The 21,677-nt window shown below is 43.1% G+C and overlaps 1 protein-coding gene across 1 annotated transcript in view; it reads right to left on the bottom strand.

Moving 5' to 3' along the window:
• The window catches only part of PLCG1 (phospholipase C gamma 1), a 175,885-nt gene that overhangs the window by 104,568 nt on the left and 49,640 nt on the right, over window positions 1-21,677 (bottom strand). The window lies entirely within an intron of this gene.

Raw genomic sequence — 21,677 nt, 5'->3', positions numbered from 1 at the left:
AATTGTTTTTCCTTTAGTAGGTATGCCCTTTTGTAGGTATGCACTGCTGCCCAAGGTATTTCTATTATTCTACATAAGAATATATACAAATTCACACATTGGTGACATTGGATGCCCACCTGTTACCCAAGGTTTCAGGCCATGCTTGGAAGCAGTCCTTCCTCACTAGGATTTTGGACAAGAGTGAAGACATCGAGAGATAAAGCCCTAACCCCAACCAACCCAAAAGCAATTCATTTTGAGTGAAGCTATACTGTGATATCAGTCACTTCGGTTTTCTGATGAAACATTTTGGGATATAGGAAATTTCTTTAACTAACCACTAGGTTGGGAAAAAAAAATTCCCAGAAGATGGTGCTACAGGCAACCCTAGAGTAGAGCGGTCTTAATTATTGTTAGACAACAGGCAGATAGGCTAAAATTCTCTGTGTCATAAAAACCAAGTTTTTGGAGGGGAACATATCGTTATGCAATAATGGGTGAAAAGTTGAGTATCATGTATGGAACGCACCACGAAGACTACAAAAGGTCTGAAGGAGCTTAACTCTTCCCTACTCTTTTTTTTTTTAATTAATTTTGAACAAAGAAGAAAGGAAATAACACAGTACTGATCACTTTGGGGAAAAAAAAATGCACAATCTGGCTACACTCTGAGGAGCATGCATACCATATTGATCAGTAGATCTGGGGATACAAGCAGCTGAAGAAATGTGCTAAGCTCTGTCCCGAAACATGTGTCCTAAATGGCCCTCTGGTAGGATGAGACAATGAAGAGGGGGAAAGCCGATCAGGTGTGCGTTCTAAACCCGATGCAGGTCAGATCCGTCATCCAAGAATAGAAGAAATCCAATTTTGAGACCGCACTCAGGATATTATGATGAAATCAAAAGTATCTTTTTTCCTCATGAATAAAATAGACAGACAGTGTGCAAACAGACGTGTCAGGTTGACGCGTTTCATGGCGCTGTAGGTCGCTTACTCATAGTAAGCGACCTACAGCGCCGTGAAACGCGTCAACCTGACACGTCTGTTTGCACACTGTCTGTTTTATTTTATTCATGAGGAATAAAGATACTTTTGATTTCATCATAATATCCTGAGTGCGGTCTCAAAATTGGATTTCTCCTCTGGTATGATGGGCAGACTCACAGACCAACAGGGAAGCTCAAGAAGCTTGTGGGGGTTGGACCACATCAGACTTTTAGAGGTAAAATGATGATCTCCTTAAAATTGAACTGCATAGATCTGTTAGTCGTTTTTCACTAAGGATATCTTCTTGGATATCCACTTGGTTACTGTACGCCCAGTTTAAGTTGCCAAGATTGGTTACCAGTGTATTCATGAACGTAATGCAAAATTCAACAATTCTGTTACAACTGCAGTACATATAGTGGTGAAGTTTCTGGTCACCAAAATCAGTTTAACCACTTAAGCCCCGGAGGATTTGGCTGCTAAAAGACCAGGGTTTTTTTTGCGATTTTTTACTGCGTGACTTTGACGGACAATTGCGCGGTCGTGCGACGCTGTACCTAAACGAATTTCACTTCCTTTTTTTCCCACAAACAGAGCTTTCTTTTGGTGGTATTTGATCACCTATGCGATTTTTTGATCATGCGCTATAAACAAAAAAAGAGCGTAATTTTTGCAAAAATAACAATATTTTTCACATTTTTTTATATGAAATTCCCCCCCAAAAAAATGTAAAAATCAAAATTTAACATTTTCGGCCAAATTGTTTTATGCTACATGTGTTTGGTAAAAAAAAAAAAAAAAGCGTATTTTGATTGGTTTGCGCAAAAGTTATCGCGTTTACTAACAAAGGGAAAGATTTTTGTCATTTTTGGTGTTTTTTTTTTTTTTAACGCGTAATGGCGGCGATCTGCGATTTTTTTTGCGGTACTGCGACATTGCGGCGGACAGATCGGACCCTTGACTGACATTTTTGACACTTTTGGGGGTACCAGTGACATTACTGCAGTAATCAGTGCTATACATATGCATTGTTACTGCAAAAATGACACTGGCAGGGAAGGGGTTAACTTTATTGGACAGGGAGGGGTTAAGTGTGTCCTAGGGGCGTGATTCTAACTGTGCAGGGACATTGCTATTGGTGTAGAAACAAAGATCAACAGTTCTACATAGTAGAACTGTCTGATCTTCATTTTCACACCAGGGAGAATGACGGGCGGCTTGTTTACATAAGCCGCTCCGCCTTACTCTCTTCACAGGAGCGATCGTAGTGTGACCGGCGGACATCGAGTCCGCCGGACACACGCACTGACTTGTCTGAACGAGCCGCGGCGGGCGCGCGCCTCGGCGGGCGCGCGCCCGCCCGCAATAGGCTCGCAAGTCAGTGACAGGCGAGTGACGTATCGATACGTCACTCTGCCTGGCCGGGGCTGACCGCCGCAGTACATAGTCGTGCGGCGGTCGGCAACCGGTTAAAAAGTTCTGATTGAGCTACCGGCGGGAAGTGACCCAGTTTATATCTACCCTAACTACTAGACTGGTCCCTATAAAAAGTTGGTGTTTGCCTCATGGGGTTAGTGGACTCTCTGGCTGTTAGTAGGGCGATCCGTACTCTCTTGGGTCTCTTATTTTATGCCAGGAAGGCAATAGTGCTCAAGTGGAAATCAGACAGAGCCTCTAATCTGCCCTTCTGGAAGAGTTTAATCAATAGGGTTGTACCCCTATACAAAGCTACTTATTTGTCCCGGGGTTGCCCTAGGCAATTTGAGCACTTTTGGACAGATTTGGAGTGAACAACAGATGATCAGGAGTCCACAGACTGGATTCATTCCCCCCTTCCCCGGATAAGGTTTAGTTTATGATATGAACAAACTTATTCCTCTGCAGGGACTCGCATTACATTTGCTCAGATAGGATTCCAAACACGAGGCAATATTCTTCCAATACATTATCCTGATGGTTGAGAGGGAACCGGAATCTCTGTACAATTCATCAATCCTTGATGTGATTCTATAAGAGAATGACAGAGCGAGGTGTATGGAAGGGGTGTTTCTTTCCACCTTTTCTTTTTGGGGGGGGGGGGGGGGGTTCTTTAATAGTAGGAGTTATCAGTAGTTCTAGATTTGATGTATTAGCCAGGGAATGCACAAAGGCTATGTTTTGTACCTATACATCTCAATTTTTCAATAAAAAGATAAAAAAAAAAAAAAGTTCTGATTGGCTGCCATGGGTTATTGCTATTTGCACGGCCTTATTGCACATGCCTATGTAGCTTTTCAAGCCTCCGTCTTCCTCCTGCTTATTATCTGCGTGCTGCAAATGTTTCATATTTTAGACGCCTAGTCGCCTACATCTACCCTAAACCACAAGAAGTCATATCATAAGTCATGTTTACCACTTTGAAATAGTTAGTCATTTTGCTTTGCACCATTTTATTAGAAGAGCCTAAATGCAGCTGGGAGAAACTGTTAAAAGCCAATCAAAATCTTATTCTTGACTGGCCTTACTTCAGTAAGCCGAGAGGAGACTGGTTGCTAACAAAAACTGGTCTTTCTTGCTCTAGATCCAACCTCTAAAATCTCTAAAGGTTTTACGTGTCTCATGATAATTTAAAAAGTGGTTTTACTCTTTTGAAATTATTATAATAATACAGGATTTATATGGCGCCAACAGTTTGCGCAGTGCTTTCCAATATGAGAGAAGACAATACAGTTACAATACAATTCAATACAGGAGGAATTGGAGGGCCCTGCTTGTTTGAGATCTGCATCTTTCATTAAAACACCACCTAGTCACCATAAATCAGGGCTCAAAATTTCAAGTCCTGAGCTACTAGCCGGGCCTTAAGGGTTACTCGCCACCAGTTGCCCCACCCAACCCCTACCCTGCCCCCCATATCTCTCTCTTCCCCTGGGCAATTGCTGGGAGAACAGCTCCTGAGGCAGCCCCACACTCGCCCTCAATCATTTTCCACTCGTAAAATGCAACCAGGCGAGTGGGAAATTTGAGGGCTGCCATAAATTATGGGTCCAATTAGAACATTCCCTATCAGATATCTTTTTACCGGGAGCTCCTTGGTGCAGGGACTTGTTGCTGCATACCCTTACAACGCACCCCACTGTGGGTACAACCATCAGAGTAGTTTCCTCCCTCCTTGCGCATGCATCTATATCCTCGATTGTGTCACACCTGTTCTCAATTCTGGGTAATCCGGCTTTTTCCCCCGGTCTTCGGGACCAACCATTTCTAGACCTGAGGGCAAGAGGACTCTTCCAGGCTTCCCATTTCCTGATGGCGAATAGGTGGCCTACATTTGCTCAGTTGACAGATGCTCAGGGATCCTTGAGAGTTCCCTTCTGAAAAGTGATTCAGGTCCACCATTACCTACATTATCTGTCGAACCCGGAGGCATACCTTTGCGATCTCACGCTCTTTGAAAAATATTGCACTGGTGAGGGTGCTTTATCTCGTCCTCTCTCCAAAACTTATAACCTCTTGATATCTCCACTGACACAGTGCTCCCTGCCATCCCTGCAGAAGTGGGAGGTGGATCTTGGTCGCACCTTTATGTCTCAACAGACACAGAACAATAACCTGCTCTCGTTGAAGTCGTCAACCTGTACTAAAATGCAGGAAACCAATTACAAAATACTGATGCGGTGGTATCGTGTACCCACCCAACTTCATAAATTCTATCCACACACTACGGATCTGTGTTGGAGATGCCAGGAGGAATGTTGTTGCACATTTTTTGGGCCTGCCTGAAACTTAAGGCCCATACACACGATAAGAAAATCTGAAGGGAAAATTCGTTCGACGACTGATCTGCCAATTTTCGGATTGTTAGTATGGTGCTTTCGACAGCCAACTCCGACTTTTCGGCTGACAAAATCCTGATGTGCAGGCTATAACATTTTTGTTGTCTGTAATACAACGTCCGATTTCGTCTCATTAGTACAGATTGACAGAAAAAAATCTTAAGAGCAAGACTAGGCATGCTCAGAGACGAAAGAACGCATACAAAGCAATCCAACACATGAAATCACTTCTGAAGTAGAATTCTGTCGTAGTGGAAACTTCTTATGAAAATAACCTCTTCACTTTCCACATCAGACTAGCATGCCACAAAAAAAACGGACGACAGATTGTTCGATAACCTTATCGTGTGTACGGGGCTTTACTCTCTATTGGATTGCGGTCCAGACTCTTGCCAAAGACTTTACTGACTACGAGATCTCTGATGACCCTGCTTTCTTCCTGCTTAATCTCTCAAACATCCCAATACAAAAATACAGGAGGTCTTTACTGCGCCACATCTTAAATGCCGCTAAATCTTGCATTCCATTGCTTTGGAAAAAGCAACACCCCCCGACTATTAGTGACTACATACGTAAGTTCGAAGAGAAGATCTCATCCTAACGGCACAGCATGAAAGGGAAAAATATAAAACACTTGGTTGATCTGGAATATGTTTATTCTTTTGGATAGGGGAAAGCCTTAATGGGTTCCAATGCTGTGTGTTGATCGATGCACCTCCCCGTCCCTCCTTATTTCCTACTTTCCATTTCCTATATACCCTCTTTCCACTCCCCCCCCCCTTTTTTTTTTTCTCTTCTTCCTCTCTCTCTTTCTGTCTTTTTCCTCTATATTTCATTTCCACACTCACTTTATATGAGATATCCCTTCTGGCATCGCTCTTTGGAGGGTGAGGAGGGAAGAATATACTGGATTACGAAAATCTATATATGACTGTTGATACTATAATATGCCTGACCGGTAATCAGCAGACGTTTTCATCTATGTGTACAATTATGGCAGGCTTTACATGCTAATGATGGTTACTGCTTTTGATCTGTGCTGCCGATATGATCATTCGTATGTACCAATGACATTCCTGTGTTGCTATGTTCACTGTATTATCTCTGTTTTTCTTCTTTCTTTTTCTTTGTACTTGTTCATTCCTCTGTTCTCTCTTTGCATACATAAATAAAATATTAAAAAAAAAAAAAAAAAAAAACACACCACCTAGTGATCCTTCCACAAAACTTTGTTTAGGGGCTTCCTGTTACTGGTTAATGATGGTTTCTCAAATGTGGTCCTGCCATGTCAAATTTTTCGTTGCTGCAGTTTTAAACTAAGCAGGCCATAAACAAGGATATCCAGAAAACACAGACAATGGCCACTACTTTGACTTGTAGCTTACAAGGGGCTAAAGACTCTCTCCCCAACCCCATGTGACAGCGCTAGGCCCCCTAATGGCCAAGCACCAACATGTGACACAGATGGGATGAGTCCGATGCTCCCCATACCGAGACATATAAGGGTATAATTCTGCTCCTGGTGGACATTAAATTGACAGGACTAAATCGGTGTACCAGACGAGCACATACTGTCTGTGGGAGCCAGAATTATTGTTGGCTGGTAAGGGATCAAATACTTATTTTCAGGGTGGATAAAAAAAAAAAAAAAGATTTTTTTTTAATTTTAAAATCAGATTTTTTTATTTTTATCAATTAATTTTAATAAAATGCTTTTGAAGTAAAAATCTATAGTTTTCCATTATAGATACATTAATAATTTCGTTTTTACCACTGTATATAAATAAAACCACTCTGGTACTGTAGTATGCAATGACAAATTTTAACTAAAAATATAAATTTATGGATCAGCAAGAAAGTAAAAGTGTTCACGTTACAATAATTAATCACTATACTGTACAAAGTGATAACAGCAAACCTGGTTATGAAAAAAAGGCCAATACTTCCTCAACACTGAGATGCACACACGTCATACATATATAGATAGCAACAGCAACATTTTTTCCTAAATGTATGTGGGAGCAGTGGTGACAATAAAAAGGCGTGTGATGGAAAATCTGTTTAGCTGGTGGGTAGGACTAAAAAAAAAAAAAAAAAAAAAAAAAAAAAAAAAAGTGGCACTAACCTTACTGCATTGATGGGCTTGTGGTTAGTATGCATAGGAAGTCCCACATCTCAGTATGACCTTACAGTGCCTTAAAAAAGTATTCATTACCCTTGAAATTTTCCACATTTTGTTAGGTTACAAACAAAATTGTAAAATGCATTTTATTGGGATTTTATTTGATAGACCAACACAAAGTGTAACATAATTGTGAAGTGGAAGGAAAATGATAAATGGTTTTCCAATTTTTTTACAAATAAATATCCTAAAAGTATGGCGTACAATTTGTATTCAGCCCCCCTGAATCAATACTTTGTAGAACTACCTATCGCAGCAATTACAGCTGCAAGTCTTTTTGGGGATGTCTGTACCAGCTTTGCACATCTAGAGTGACATTTTTGCCCATTCTTCGCAAATTAGCCCAAGCTCTGCCAGATTGGATGGAGCGCATCTGTGAACAGGAATTTTCAAGTCTTGCCACAGATTCTCAATTGGATTTAGGTCTAGTCTATTCGAACACCTGAATATGCTTTAAATTTAAACCATTCCATTGTAGCTCTCGATGTATGTTTAGGCTCGTTGCCCTGCTGGAAAGTGAACCTCTGCCCCAGTTTCTAGTCTTTTGCAGACTCACACAGGTTTTCGTTTAAGATTTCCCTGTATTTGACATCCCCACCATGTTTCACAGTGGGGATGGTGTGTTCAGGGTGCTGTGCAATGTTAGTTTTCCGCCACACATAGCATTTTGCTTTTAGGCCAAAAAGTTAAATTTTGGTCTCATCTTACCAAAGCCCCTTCTTTCACGTTTGCTATGTCCCTGTCAGGGAACTAGCCGGAGAATAGTCGCTCACAGACCTGGCACATTAGCCAATTCTCAACATGGCCGCACCCACATGAATACGCGCACACGTATTGCAAACGCACATTTGCTAGGGCGAAGACGTGTGTGTGCGCTGGCGCACAAAAAGGACTTCCAATCCCAGCACCTTCTGGCCTTTAAAAGGATGTCTGTGGCACATGAACATTGCTGACTGGTCTTCAGCTTCCTGTTCCTGTGTTTGCTGCTGCTTTAGATCACCTGTTTTCAACCCGGCTTGCTACTGGATTCCTTGTCTCGCTCCCAGCTCTGACCTCGGATAGTTCACGGATCTTCTCTTGTCATCTGCCCAGTGTGTGACTCCGGCTTGCCTAACCATGACTCTGCTATCTGATCTGCTGACCACTGGCTTACTGACCTCTGCTTCTGTCCCTGACTATGCCTTCTGCTGTGCCTTGTCTGCTGTGATCCACCTTGGTGGCCATCTGCTGAACCCAGCCTGCAGTACCTGCCTTCAGTACTTACCCGTTGACCCTGCCTGCTGCACTTTCCATTACAAACTACTTCCAGCCATGTGCAGTCTGCACCATACTCAGCGCTCCTGTGTCCTAGTGCTCTCCTCTGGTGTTCACCTGCAGAGAGATCTCCCTACCACCAACCCTCATGTGGGGCACAGCTGGCGATCCCTGCTACTTTGGGTTTCGTGCTTCCTTTTACCACCTTCAGGGACACTGAGCACTCAGCCGCAAGGAGAGCCCTCAGCATTTCGGCTTTAGGACCAGGTACGTGACCACATGGCTTCTCGCAAACTGCAAACTGACTTTTTATGGCTTGTTACCACTCTTCCATAAAGGCTAGATTTGTGGAGAGCACGCCAAATAGTTGTCCTGTGGACAGATTCTCCCACCTGAGCTGTGGCTCTTTGCAGCTCCTGAAGAGTTTCCATGGGCCTCTTGGCTGCTTCTCTGATTAATGCTCTCCTTACCCGGCCTGTCAGTTTAGGTGGATGGCAGGTTTGCAGCTGTGCTACTCTTTCCATTTTCGGATGATGAATTGAACAGTGCTCTGTGAGATGTTCAAAGCTTGGGATATTTTTTTATATACAGTGCCTTGCAATAGTATTCACCCCCTTGACTTTTTACCTATTTTGTTACATTACAGCCTTAAGTTCAATGTTTTGTTAATCTGAATTTTATGTGATGGATCAGAATTCAGAACACAATAGCCTAAGTTGGTAAAGTGAAATGAGAAAAATATATACATAAAACTATTTTTTAGAAATAGAAAACAGAAAATTGCCATGTGTGTATGTATTCACCCCCTTTGTTATGAAGCCCATAAAAAGCTCTGGCTCGACCAGTTACCATCAGAAGTCACATAATTAGTGAAATGATGTCCACCTGTGTGCAATCTAAGTGTCACATGATCTGTCATTACATATACACACCTTTTTCGAAAGGCCCCAGAGCTACAACACCTAATCAAGAGGGACCACTAACCAAACACTGCCATGAAGATCAAGGAACTCTCCAAACAAGGGACAATGTTGTTGAGAAGGACAAGTCAGGGTTAGGTTATAAAAAAAATATCCAAATATTTGATGATCCCCAGGAGCACCATCAAATCTATCATAACCAAATGGAAAGAACATGGCACAACAGCAAACCTGCCAAGAGACGGCCGCCCACCAAAACTCACGGACCAGGCAAGGAGGGCATTAATCAGAGAGGCAGCAGAGATCTAAGGTAACCCTGGAGGAGCTGCAGAGTAAAAAATGCCCTGAAAATAAGGTAAGGGATCCCTGAAAAAAATTGAAAATGCCCAATTGTTGATCAGCATAGCGAGCACTCCAGGAATCACTAAAGTTGCAAAATAGGCCGGAACTCCACTTTAACTGAACAAAAAAGAAAAGAAGAGAGCACACGGCCGCCCTAGCATAACACCGTTTATTTTGAAGTAAAAAAAAAAAACTGAAGATGTACAGACTCACATTCTAGAAATGGACATCGGGTACATCAAAATCATGACAAAACGTCAATAGCCTTCTCCTGTAGGAAGCCGCACGCCGCCAACCGCTCTCTCTCTCCAGTCCGCAGGCAATTACTTCCGGGAGTGAGGACATCCGACTCAGAGCCCGCAAAAGGAGACTCCGCTCGCAGGAGATCGCCCAAGTAGCCCAGTACCGCGATCCCCCATTGGCGTAGCAAAGCTAGCACCGGGACTAACACTGAAGACCAGAGGAGCTGAAGCAAGACCAAAGGGTAATGCCACAAACTGATACTGCTCCTCTCCCAGGGCTGTGTGGCAATCAGGAAGTGAAAGGATCCATGAATCAGCACCAGGGGATGAAGAGGGGCTTCCACTACCGAAATCGCCACCTACAGGCTCCACTGTCACGGCCGCCGCTATTTTCAACGACAAAGCACTACAAAATGGCCGGTCTACACAAACATGGCCGCAATGTATAGAAACACACAGGCTACAACCAACAAAATGCCGACACTGCAAGGCTTACAGGGACCCAGGAGGGCGAGCTGCTGAGAGCCTGAGCTGGCCTGAGCTTTTTTAAAAAAAACGAAATGTTAACGTGGCCAGCTTGAAGCTTCCAGTTTCAGATACTAAGCCAATCCTTAAGAGAAAGAAGAGCAATGCACGTACTTCTAGTAATGAAGACAGAATTCTTCTACGGCAGCCCAAAAGGAGCTCAGCATACTATTAACATTTAAGAAATATGGGATGTGTGACTCAATGAGACATGTAAATACTTTCTCTTCTAAGAAAGCTTTACTGTGCTGCACACTGCTTAGAGTGAGGGTTTTCTCACCATAAACCCGTTTGGTCATACTGTCTGGTTGGGTCCCGATCCCTACTCCATAGAATCCATGGTTTCAATTCACTTCACCGACGATGGCCAAATAGCCCCAAACAGCTGTATGTAGTTTGGAATCAATGACTAACATTGGGCTAAATTTGCATTATAAACCAAGTGCTCTGGATGTGCATCTGACCCATAGGGCATAAGGCAACAATTCACACGCCTCCTCCCACTATCCTAAACGAATAATCCTCTTATTTTTTTGGACAAGTGATAAAAAGTGAGAAATGTGAATATCTTATTCTGTTTTAAAGAAGAATTCATTGTGCTATGCGACAATTAGAATAACTTTTTGGTTTGCTTTAGTAAATTGCCACCATATCCTGTATGAGTATACTGTCCTATTTAACAAAAAAAAATTCTATACACTGTAGAAAAACAAAAAAAAAAACAATTTTGCAGAACCAGTTCCTTTCTGGAATGGACAGTCCTAGAAAACTGTCCTAAAAAAAAACAAAAAAAAAAAACACAACACTTGTCTATGCATGCTTAGAAGCACAAGAGGCATAGGAAATGGCAAGGGCTGAGGAGGGGCAATTGGTCAACACCACATCTGGTCACTTATCTCTACAGCAATGTCACTGCTGGCCTTGTTGTGTCATACATTAACATAAATGTGTGGTTTCCCTCTCTTCTAGCATACAGTGGTTTATTAAAGTCAGATAATGTGAAAGACCGAACCACAGGAAATTGTACATCTAGCACAGAATCTGTGGGGATTCTTTTTTTTTTTTTGCACTTATTGTGTATTTGATTTTGGTTTAAAATGTAAAACCTATTATAAAAAAAAATAAATTAATAAAAAGAAGAAAAATTAAAAATACAAAATATTGTTGATAAATAATACTTTACCACTATACGAAGCTACTACGTATTTTAATAGAGGGGCACCTGATACATTTAACCTTCCCCCATCCGCGCTACAGCCTATATACGGCTGCAGCGCGGACTCGAATTTTCGGGAGGCCGTCCCCTCCCGCTCCTTGGAATGACAGCCGAACACCTTCTCAGCCGCATTGGCTGTAATTACAAGACAGCCGACCGTTGGCTATGGACACCGGTACCAGGGTGATGCCTCTAACTGCAGGCATCACCCCGGTACAAGCACTTTCCCAAAATATCGGCAATATCGGTAAATCAAAAGGCTGATTCCGATATATCGGGGAAAGTGCATATCGGCTTTCCTGATAATTGGTCGATCCCTAGTGCGGATGCGTTGTAGTGCTGAATGTTGAATCTGTTTCTAGGTTTGTAACTTTATTGTGAGAATGTAAATAAAAAAAAATACAAAATAGGAGTTAAGAAAAAAATCAGTCTCACTTGCAAAAAAAAAAAAAAAAATTAATTTTTCTTACCAAGACTTTTAATCCCAGGGCCATAACCCAGGCCAACAACTTTAATTTTCTCCATTTCTGTAATGCAATACAACTTGGTCAAGACTGATTTGTTAGGGAAAGAGCAGAAGCTTAAGGACAGATGCCAGCATCTCTGATTCTTCTCCAAACAATTGGCTCTATTTGTTAGATTCCAAACACCAGCGTGTAATAACGCCTGATTGATTTACAGTGCTGGCCCTTCATCCCCTAGTCTGTATGATTACAGCCAGTTAGGTTTTTATTTTTGGGTAGAGCAGGGAATAGTTTAAAGTGGTAATAAACCCACAAACATTATATTGCAGCTTACCAATTCTTAGATGTGATGGCTGCCTTTTTTAGGCTTTCTTCTATTTTCATTTGGTCATCCAGGCAGTAAATCTGTTTTTCAAAAGAATAGGTTCTTTTTAAGTGGTAGTAAAGTCATGATATATACAATCCGCTGATAGGCAGGGATTTAATAACCGAAGAAGAAAACGCCAGTTCTCCCTTCGGTCATAAATGTCCCCCTACTGGTCGGCGAATAATGTGATCTGAGCCGCACATGCTCAGCGCGTGTCGTCATCACACACGTGATGGCAACCTGGGAGTAGATACACTGCACAAGCGCAGTTAATGTGGCAGAGGCGGAGCTACTTTTGAGTGACGTGCGTCCAGCTGGAGGACCGGATGCTTGTGCTAACTGATATGGAGAGCAAGAGGGCCATGCCTGTTACGGGAGACATCGGCAGAGGGTGGTGAGCAATTCCCCTCCCCTGTACAACTCCCCTCAGACACCCATGCTCGGCTTAGTAGTAGCACCACTCATCAACACCCTTAGCTTTCCGGCTATCTATGGACTGCTCTAGTTCAGTCAACCATCTAGGAGCCTCAGTCCCGGCAGGAGATTACTTCCTTATTTGCTGTTAAGCCTCTGGCCGGTCACTGGACTTTAGTTTAGCCCATCACTGAGTCTCTCTCCAATTACATACCTGCAGTTCTGTCTGACACCCAGTCTCACCGAATCCAGTCGTCAACCAAGAGCCTACTCCAATACCCAATATGATCATTGATTTGACCTGTGGTCCACCCATGCATGGTTACATACCTGTTCCAAGAATTGCTCTTCCATGTATAGATGTATGTTCTTGCATGACTGTGCGTATGGACGTATACATGTGCAGCTGCTGCTCCCTAGTTGTAGACAACGTTGTCTAACTTTTTACTAGGTGTGGTGAAGGTATATGTACTTAACGCATTCTAATAATTTTTGTAATGTGTGTTGAATAAATTAGCAGTGTTTCATCAACCGTAGTGTCCAGTGTGACCTCCTTGGTAGATTTCTATCTTCCTTACTATATACAGATTACATTTATAGCCGGCTGTGTGCCTAGGCGACGGGATTCCGGTGTGCATGTCATCACAGCCCGACCATTCAAGTGTCCAAGCAAGCATACGGAACCCGGGAGTAAGACCGGGCCAAGATGTAAGCGCCAGGGACAGCCGTGACAGCGTTGCACTGGAGGACTCGGTTTGCAGGTAAGTCTGTCAATCTGTTAGTATGCAGTGCATACTAGTACATTAGAACCTAACCCTGTAGGGGGACCAGCTTTTTTAATTTTTAGGACATAAGTTCACTACCACTTTACCACTGAAAGGGCTGCTTACAATGATCAGCTTTTATTTGTGTTAAAAGCTTTATCCTAAAAGAAAAAAAAAAAAAAGTTTGCTCTAACTGCCTATATAAAGTGTTAGCTTGAGTTTGGCTTCAATTGTTTACTGTATTTAAATGTGCTAGTGCATCAAACATCTCTCCCCCCAGAATGACAATGCTATTATCCACAGTTGACACTTGTGCTCCTTCATCCAGAGTGATGTGCTCGAGAGCAGCAGCTCTCCTGGGCCTCTTCCTCCTCATTGGCTGAGACAGCAGCAGGAGCACTGGGCTCCTGCTACTGTCAATCACAGCCAGTGAGCCAATAAGGAGAGAGCAGGGCTGAGCCACCCTGTGTGTGAATGGACACAGAGCAGCAGCTTAGGAGCAAGCCTGCTTAAATGCAACCGTAGCAAGCTGCTATGAGGACACTCGACAGGAGGGAGTGGCCAGAAGCGCCAGCAGTAGACTAGGGATAAGGAGGATCGGGGCTGCTCTGTGCAAAACCACTGCACAGAGCATGTTAGTATGGCATGTTTGTTATTTAAAAAGAAATAAAAATCTGGCATTAAAGCGGAGTTCCGGGCACAAAAACAATATTTTTTTTTTGTGCCCCTCCGCTAGGTATGCCTCACCTGAAAAGGAATTGGATAGTTATTTTTTTTTTTTTTTGTTTACTTACCTTGCAATTGAAGATCGAAGATACTCACCTCAGAGTACTTCCTCCCTCGGAGCCGCGGCTCACCCCGTCACTTCCTGCCTCGCTATGATTCCTGGGAGCTGAACGTTACAGCTCCCAGGAATCAATGCGACGGCACCGGCCCCGCTCGTCATTTCCGGGCGACGCCGCATTCCCCTGCTAAACAGCTTCTGGGCATGCCCAGAAGCTGTGGAGGAATGCGGTGCCGCGCCGGAAGTGACGAGAGGGGCCGGTGCGGCGCATTCTGGGACAAGAAGACGCGGAAGACGACAGAGAAGAGGACCGCGCCGGCTTCAGCTGCCCACAAGAGAGATGGAAACGCTGTGGAAGAAATTTTCTAAGTAAGTATTTCTTCTAAAAGGTAAGTGCGAACCGGGACAGATCAGAGGCTAGCCATTGTGGAATGTGCTAGCCCTGACTGTCCCGGGGGTATGTTTATTAAAAAATGACATCTGTGCCCGGAACTCCGCTTTAAATATCACATTAAGATTCCTGTTTGGGTTGCTTTCACTTTGATTCCTATCTTTGGGAAACCCCTAAAAGCAGGAAGAAATTCATACAATCTGATGGAAATCACCAGAGCAGATGTACTTCAATATCTCCCTATACCTCCTGTTTCAGGGACAGCTTTAAAACATTGGATTCCAACAATAAGGCTACAGACAGCAATAAAAACATGATTCATTTCAAAACCAAAAAACATGACTCAAAAAACAAAAAAAACCTAACCTTGGTTTCACGTGCGATTGCACCCATTTAATTCTCCTCTACTCTGCAATCAAAAATGTTGACTTTTTTTTTAAATACTTTTTTCTACACTCCACCTAAAGTTCCTCTAAAATGTTTTAAACAATGCATAGAGAAAACCTTGTAACTGCGCTAAAAGTGAAAACCTAACAAGAATATAGCACACCAACAGATATACAGTGCCTTGCGAAAGTATTCGGCCCCCTTGAACTTTGCGAACTTTTGCCACATTTCAGGCTTCAAACATAAAGATATAAAACTGTAATTTTTTGTGAAGAACCAACAACAAGTGGGACACAATCATGAAGTGGATCGAAATTTATTGGATATTTCAAACTTTTTTAGCAAATAAAAAACTGAAAAATTGGGCGTGCAAAATTATTCAGCCCCTTTACTTTCAGTGCAGCAAACTCTCTCCAGAAGTTCAGTGAGGATCTCTGAATGATCCAATGTTGACCTAAATGACTAATGATGATAAATAGAATCCATTAACAACTGCTAATATACGAAAATGCTGCGCATATAGAGCTGTGCTCAAGTTTGCATACCCTTGGAGAATTGATAAAGGATGTACCATTTTTTACCAATTGACCTCTGGAAGATTTACCCCCCTTCCTTAACCACCTTAGGACCAAACCTATTTCTGACACATTGACAATTCAAAATCCGTATTTTTTTGCTAGAAAATTACGTAGAAACCCCAAACATTATATAACAAATTTTGTTAGCAAAGACGCTGGGGAATAAAATGGCCTTTGTTGCAATATTTTCTGGCACGTGGTATTTGCACAGCGGTCTTTCAAACGCAATTTTTTTGGACAAAATACATTTCACTGCATTTAAAGAGGTTGTAAACTCGGTAAAAATTTTTTTTTTTTTTTTTTACAACCTGAAAGAGAAGTACATAATGAGCTAGTATGCATCGCATACTAGCTCATTATGCAATACTTACCTTAGAACGAGCCCCCGCCGTGCCGTCCGCTCACCTCTATGACAGACGACATGTCTAGTCGCCCGTCTTCCGGGATCGCGGCATCCGGCCATCTGATTGGCCGGAGCCGCGGTGACGTCACTCCCGCGCACGCGCGCGGGAGCCGACAGTCACGGCAAGGGGCTCTGAAGGAACGGCACGAGCGGCCGTTCCTTCATAGCGCATGCGCCAGTGACGTCACTGGATGCATCAAAGGTAAATATCTCCTAAACGGTACATGTTTAGGAGATATTTACAGTACCTATAGGTAAGCCTTAATATAGGCTTACCTATAGGTACAACTTGCAGAGGAGGGTTTACTTCCTCTTTAAAAAAAACTGAACAGTAACGTTAGCTCCCTTTTTTTTGTGTATGTGAAAGATGATGTCAAGCCGAGTAAATAGATACCCAACATGTTATGGTTTATAATTGCGCACACTTGTGGAATGGTACCAAACTACGGTACCTAAAAATCTCTATAGGCGACGCTTTAAAAAATGTTAACAGTTACCAGTTTAGAGTTACTGAGGAAGTCTTTAAATTATTGCTCTCTCTCTGGCGATCACTGCGATACCTCACATGTGTGGTTTGAACATCGTTTTCATTTCGCCACGACTTACGTATGAGTTTTCTTTCATGCGTGTATTTTTTTCCCTATTTTATTTAATTTTTTATTTTTAAACACTGTTTTTAAAAAAAAAAAAAAATATATATCCGATCACTTTTATTTCCATCACAAGAAATGTAAACATCCCTTGTGACAGTAATAGGCAGTGACAGGTACCCTTTATGGAGGGATTGGGGGGTCTAAAAGAACCCAGACCCCTCCACTGCACTTCAAAGTATTCAAAATGCCAAAATCGGCATTTTTGCATACTGACATTTTTTTCTTTTTAAATCGGCACCATGGGACGTCCCCCTCTTGCTCACATAACAGCCGATGCGGCTCATCAGCGTTGTCTCCTAAAAGCCGACCGCTGGATCTAAAAAAAAAAAAAAAAAAAAAAAAAGAAACGGTACTGCAGTTACAGGCATCATCCTGGTACAACCACTTCTGCAAGCCGACGTACAGGTACGCCGGTTTGCAGGAAGTGGTTAACCAGGCCATTTTTTTCAATACGGCACTGCGTCACTTTGACTGAAAATTGTGCAGTTGCGCAAGGCTGTACCCAAATAAAAATGTTTGTCTTTTTTTTTACCACAAATAGAGCTTTCTTTTGGTAGCATTTAATCACTGCTGCATTTTTTTTTCTTCACTATAAAACAAAAAGACTGACAATTTTGAAGAAAAAAAAAAACAAAACATTTTTTTACATTCTGCTATAAAACATATCCAATAAAAATGTAAACAAAAAAAGTCGTATTTCTTCATTAATTTAGGTCAATATGTGTTCTGCTACGTTTTTGGTAAAAAAAAAAAAAACCCAATAAGTGTATATTGATCGGTTTGCGCAAAATTATAGCGTCCACAGACTATTGGATATATTTATGATATATTTATTTTTTTACTAGTAATGGCGGCGAACAACGAATTATAGCAGGACTGCAATATTGCAGTGGACAAATCTGACACTGACACTTTTGGGGGCCGGTGACACGAATACAGTGATCAGTGCTAAAAATATGCACTGTCACTGTACTGACACTGGTTAAACTCGGGGGGGTCAAAGGGTTAACTGTGTGTGCCCAACAATGTGTTTTCTTGCTGTGGGGGAGGGGCTTTTACTATAGGAAGGCATTGATCCGTATTCCTACTTTACAGGAACACAGGACCAATGCCTTACCTACTGACAGAACGGAAATCTGCCTTATTTACATAGGCAGATTGCAGTTCTGACTCTCTGCTTAATGATCGGCGGGTGCCAGTGACATAAAGTCCGGGGTAGCCCCAGATCAGCTCCCACTGTGTATAATCATAGCGGGAGCAGGTCACCGGCGGCGCAACCAGACCCGGAAATGCAGGAGAGCCGCCTTGATGCCGTATATATGCAGCAAGCTCTTAACCACTTGCCGACTGCCTAACGCCGATCTACGTCGGCAGTCAGCCCCTCACAGACAAAGCGACGTAGGTCTACGTTGCTAGCCTGTGAGGCTCTAGGGAGCGAGCACCCCCCCCCCGCGCGCGCGTGCGCCCTGCGGACCCGATGTCCATCGGGCACTCGCGATCGTCCATTAGAACGGGAGTAAGGCAGGCGGCTAATGTAAACACAGCAGCCTGTCATTCTCCCCTGTGTAAGAATGGAGATCATACGGTTCTGCTATGTAGGACCATTGATCTCTGTTCTTACACCAGTAGCCACATCCAATCACAGTTAGAAGCACGCCCCTAGGGACACACTTGACCCCCTCCCTCTCAAATAAAGTTAACTCCTTCCCTGCCAGTGTCCTTTTTACATTAACAGTGCATATGTATAGCATTGATTACTGTAGTAATGTCACTGGTAGCCCCAAAAATGTCAGTCAAGGGTCCGATCTGTCCGCCGCAATGTCGCAGTCCTGCAAAAAAAATAAAAAAATAAAATTTGCACAGGTGATCAAATACCACCAAAAGAAAGCTGTTTGTGGGAAAAAAAGGACGTCAAATTAGTTTAGGTACAGCGTCGCACGACCGCGCAATTGTCTGTTAAAGTCACGCAGTGCCGAATCGCTAAATAGGCCCTGGTCAGGAAGGGGGTAAAATCTTCTGGGGCTTAAGTGGTTAAAGAAAACAGGAGTGAGCTGTCAAAACACATTGCTTTTATTTCTTATGGAATTCCAACCACGACACTACATGCCTGGAGTTTTCATGTTCTCCCTGTGCCTGCGTGGGTTTCCTCCAGGTACTCCGGTTTCCTCCCACACTCCAAAGACATGCTTGTAGGTTAATTGGCTCCCGTCTAAATTGGCCCTAGTATTTGTATGTATGAATGTGAGATAGGGACCTTAAACAGTAAGCTCCTTGAGGGCAGGGACTGATATGAATGTACAATATACATGTAAAGCGCTGCCTAAATTGACGGCGCTATACAAGTACCTGAAATAAATAAATAATAAATAACAGAATCGCACAATCATACAAAACATGACAACACAACGTGTATTGCCCTCTATTGTGTATTTTTTTTTTTTTTTTAGAACATCAATGACAGCCAGCAGTCTTTTGTAATAATGGTCTGTGAGGCCTTGAATTCTTGCAGATGGGATAGTTGCCCTTTCATCTTGGCAAAATGCCTCCAGGTCAGGTCATGCAAAGTATTTTGTCGTCTTGCATGAACCGCACGTTTGAGATCTCCGAGTGGCTCGATGATATTAAGGTCAGGAGACTGATGCCCACTGCAGAACCTTCACCTTTTTCTGCTGTAACCACTGGAAGATCAACTTGGCCTTGTGCCCAGGCCGGAAAGTCCAAGAGTGCCCCATGCACAGCTTTCCTGCAGAAGAATGCAAATGGTCTGCCAATATTTTCTGACAACGTGCTGCAGTGCATTACTATCAATTTTCACAAGATTCCCTGTGCCTTTAAAGCTCATACAACACCAAAACATCAGTGAGCCGCCACCATGCTTCACAGTGGGATGGCCTTCCATTCTATATTGGTCTCGTCACTCCAGATTACAGTGTGCCAGAAGCTGTGAGGCGTGTCAAGGTGTTGTTGGGCTTTTTTTGTGGCATTGGCGCAGTAAAGGCTTCTTTCCGTTAGCTTAACCATGCAGCTCATTTTTGTTCAAGTTTCATTGTTTTAGTGCTCCTTGAAACAACAAAACCGTCTTTTTTTCCAGCCTGTATTTCTCCTGAGGTTACCTGTGGGATTTTCTTGGTATCCTTAACAATTCTTCTGGCAGTTGTGGGTGCAATCTTTCTTGGTCTACCAGAGTTTGGCTTGGTATCAAGAGATCTCCAATTTTTCCACTCCCTAATAAGTGATTGAAGAGTACTTACTGGCACAATAAAGGCTTTGGATATCTTCTATCATTTTCCATCTTTATAAAGTTCCATTACCGTGTTACGCAGGTTCTTTTCTTTTCCCCATGGCTTAGTATTTAGCCTGCTCAGTGCACCCACATGAGAGCTAACAAACTCATTGACTATTTATACACAGACACCAATTAGAAAAAAAAAAGAAGAAGTAGAAGAAGAAGTGGGAATATAACCTTTTATTGCCATTGAACCCTTGTGTCACCTTGTGTGTCTGTACCAAGGCCAAGCATTCCAGGGTATGTAAACTTTTGATCAGGGCCATTTGGGTGATTTCTGCTATTATAATTAAAAAAGTAGCCAAACAACTTTGTGTAGCACCCTCTAGTGTAGAGTGCTAGCTGTAAATGGTTAGTGTTTAGTGTAGGTAAATTTAGCCTGGCTGAGGACCAGATGGGTTGAATCTGGGTCAGGGTGAGTGACTCAGGTAGGCTCGATCACTTAGGCAGCACGTTTGGTACCTCCCCCTACTTGCTGGAACCTTGGAGAAGCTTCTAGTATTGAGGAGGGCCCCAGCCAATCCCCAGCAAGTGGGCTGGCAGGGGGGGGCTACCTCTTAAATACTCACGCCAGCAAATGGCAGTTTGGGTGGAAGCTGGAGATGGAGTGCTGAGGAGGCTGTAGGTTGCCCCTGAGGGTGCCCCTTAGTCTGGGCAAGGGTGACCTCTAGCCTGGGGCTCGGGTGCTGGCTGGAGGGATCCCCTTACAACACACAGAGGAATCCTGTCCTGAATACACAGGAACAGGTGTGAGGACAACAGGAGAGTCAGCACATCCAGGAGATCTCCAGGGAGAAGACAGCCAGGTGGTTGGCGAGTGTGCAGTCTGGGAGGACTATGGTGAAGTAGTCAGATGAGCTAGTGAAAGAGGCAGCTGCAGCCAGGTAGGCTGGCAGTGCCTGAAGAGGTGGCTCTGGGGTCAGTAGCCACAGGGATGGGAGCTTGACACGATTTGCTACACAACACAAGGGGCCCGAGGTCCCTGTCTGAATAGGGCTTTTGCTTGATCTGGCGGAGTGTTTTGCCAGATTCACAAAAAAAAAAAAAAGTGTCCCAGCTGAGTCTGAAGTTCTGCAAGCAAGTGTGCTGGAGGCAGTGAGGAGTGTATATAGCTGTATATAGGAAGAGTTGTCCCATAGAGAGTTTTTCTGAAGGCAAGTGAGAATCCCATAATACCCCTACTCCCCATCTAAGTTCTAATCCCTCAATAAAACAAAACAAAGTACTTGACTGTTTTTTGACTCTGGGAGACTGAACATTCTGTGTTCCTGGCTGTGCAGGGTGGGGGATCCATTTTTACCTGTGGCCCCCCATATGTGAAAATAAATGGCTTCTTATGATCACTATACTTACATAAAAGACAGGTTTAACACAAAAAAACATGAACTAGTGGCCACCAGCCATAATTGAATGGGCAAAAAACACACAGAGAAAAGTTGGACTTTAAGGGCCACAAAAGGAGGGAGGATCACAATTGTATAAAATAGGTCATTTTATTACATCCATGAAGTGTAAAAATCATTTACACAAAACAGAAAAACCCATAATAAAAATATTCCTCAAGGGAATATTATAAATATAAAAAGGTCCCTGCTTAGAATATAGGTCTTCAAAGCCGACGCGTTTCACAACAGGCTTCTTCAGGGCTAAACAGACCTTAACAGTACTTATCTGACCACTACATGCGCCAGGCGAGTTCCCTCTGGGGCAGGCGCCGG

This window comes from Pelophylax lessonae, assembly GCF_965119305.1.
Source record: "Pelophylax lessonae genome assembly, chromosome: 11".
NCBI classification, from domain to species: Eukaryota; Metazoa; Chordata; class Amphibia; order Anura; family Ranidae; genus Pelophylax; species Pelophylax lessonae.
The sequence above is the reverse complement of the archived record's forward strand: the minus strand, read 5'-3'. Positions and strand labels throughout refer to the sequence as shown.